We start from the raw sequence: 2,633 nt of genomic DNA on the forward strand, positions 1-2,633 counted from the left end.
AATATCCCTGGGAGTGGCACCCTTGAAGCTCTTAAAGCCCCAGGCAGCAGCTCCCAGGTCTGCTCCCTCCTGGTGCTGGGACGGCTGGTGAACCTCGCCCCTGGGCCGCAGGAGTACATGAAGCTGTTATTTCAGTTCTCCAAACATCCAAGGAGGAAGCAGCAGCCAGAAAATACAGGCCTCAAAGTGACCAGGTTTCGGAACCTCGACATTCAGGTGGAAAGGAAGCCCGTTTGAAGCCAATCCTAAGGCCTCTAGACACAAAATATGGGCTCGTTCCCAAGAAGCCATTCAGGGATCTCATGATTTCTTGCAACAGCTCCTCCCCTGCCCCACCACAGCCCGACATTAACGTCGGTGTTGGGGTGTGGGTCAGAGGGCATGTGTCCCGAGGGCTCTCTAACTCTGCTGCAGTTGGACACTCCTGGGGAACGTTTGAAAGTCTCAGTGCCCAGACGCCCCCCAAACCAGTTAAATCAGGATCTCTGGGGCGTGACCTGGGCATCAGCATTTTCCAAACGCCCTGGGTGATTCTATCGAGCACTGAAGTTTGAGAGCCAGAGGCCTGGTCTGGTTTAGGGTGGGAGAAACCTGGGTGGACGTTCTTCTACCCCTGTTGGCTTTGTGGCTTCAGGTAAATCACCTGGAGTCTGAGAGCCTCAAGAGCGCTCACCTGTGAGGTGGGGTGACTCTCATCACAGGCTCGTGAGTGGTGCAGAGGTGCGTGAAAGAGCCCCAGGCACAGCTGGTGCCTGACACATGGAGATGCTGCTCTTTGTAAGTTCAGAAACTGGGGCACGAGGCTTTGAGTGCACCCTCCCACCTGGAAAACGAAGCGGTCAGATTAGAAACGTCTCAGGTTTCCTTGAGCTCTAACACCCTGGGAGTCTGCAGTCAAAAGGGGTGAATTGCAGGTGGTCCCGAATAGCTCAGGGAACATCGGAAACCATGACAATGAGAAAAGCAGGGCTACCAAATTACCTTCCCCTGCACCCGACCCTCCCCCACCTCACTGCCCTGTCCTCTCACTCAGGAGACTGGCCCTTCAACCTTTTGCCTTCTTTGTCAGCAGCCCTTTCATGTCCTGGCCAAATGGACAGGGCCTAGCAGTGACCAGTCAAGGCCATGGCCCCTTGGGTGGGGCTACAGGCCGACCAAGGCTGCCAGGCTCTTGGGCCCCAAGGAGAGCGTTGAGGACCATCTGGTCCGGAGCTTGGCACTGTTGGCCTTTGGGGTGGCTAATTCTTCACTTCTGGGGGCTGTCCTGTGCCTTGCGGGCTGCTCAGCAGCATCTCTGGCCTCTATCCACTAGGTGCCAGCAGCAGCCCCCGAGGTCATGACAAAGACGTCTCCAGACGTTGCCAAACGTCCCCTGGGGTCAGAATCGTCTCCCCTCGCCCCTCACCCCTTGTTGAGAACCACTGATCTGGAGGCCCATCCTTCGCAGCCTAGATGCAGAAAGAAGAATGATGTTCTTTCGTGTGTGGATATGGATTCGTTTTGTGTTTCTCGAATATAGTCACAGGAGAGAGAAGAGGTGCTCTAAAAGCGCAGAATTGTTTCAACTCAAAGGTGGGCGGAGCTGGAGAAAAGGGGCGGGCATGGGGGGGCGTGTCTCTTCACAAGGAGCAACCGAAACCCCAGGCCGCTGCCTCCCAGTAGAGACCTTACCTACGTAGGGCAGTGCTAGCCTTGGGGACAGGTGCCTGTGATGCTCCTGCCCCCCAGAGGTCCCCGGAGGGAGACCTCGCCGGCTTCGGCACCCCCGGCTGCGTTTTCAGCTGCGGCCTTCGTGGTGAGATGCTCTCGAGGGTCGCTGAGTGGAAGAGCAGGTTACAGAGGTCCCGAGAGGGTGTGATCCCCGCTGGGGAAAAATAATACATATCTGTCAGCGCGCAGAGGGCACGACGTGGCCGTACCGTCACCAAGATGTTAATGTGGTTACTGACGGAGGCTGGGATTTCAGGTTTTCACTTATTTGCTTATCTGTTTTCTCAGTTTTGTACCTTGAACATTGTAGTTACTGGCAGTAAGGGGGGGGAAAAGTCACTCAAAAAAGTAGAGAAGAGGCAAACACTTGGGCAAAGTCACGTCAAACCCACGTCGCCAGAAACACTGCTGGGGTCACAAAGAGGCAGTGAGAGGGCAGGTCTGCCGACCTCCAGCCTTGGCTCCCGCGATGGGTGGGTAGGGGTCGCCCGCAGTGCTGTCTGTTGGAGGAGGGGGCCAGAGAGGGAGCCTGCAAATAAGGAATCGGAGCGCGCCGGGGTGGACCGGGTCTGGGTGCAGACAGGGGCCTGGTGCTGGGGACGCAGACCCTGCACGACGTTGAGGACCGTCGCCGTCGTCGGGGTCTGTCAGCTTCGCGGGGGGCGGCGGGGAGGGGGAGACGCGCGTGACCACGTGGCTGAGGCCGCGCCTCTAGGACGCGGGGTCCGAGGTGTGCCGCGTGGGCCCCGGAGCCCCGATGGCCCGGGCTCAGGGAGTGGAGGCAGAAGGAGGAAAGGAAGCAGCGCTCCGGGACTGGGCGAGCGAGGCTCGGGGACGCGAGCTGGGCTGGACGCCCGCGGCCCAGATGAGACAAGCCCGAGCTGCGGTCGCCGTGTCCCGAGATGACGGTCGGAGCTCCGCCG

This window comes from Lipotes vexillifer, unplaced genomic scaffold, assembly GCF_000442215.2.
Source record: "Lipotes vexillifer unplaced genomic scaffold, Lipotes_vexillifer_v1.1 scaffold935, whole genome shotgun sequence".
Classification (NCBI taxonomy): domain Eukaryota; kingdom Metazoa; phylum Chordata; class Mammalia; order Artiodactyla; family Lipotidae; genus Lipotes; species Lipotes vexillifer.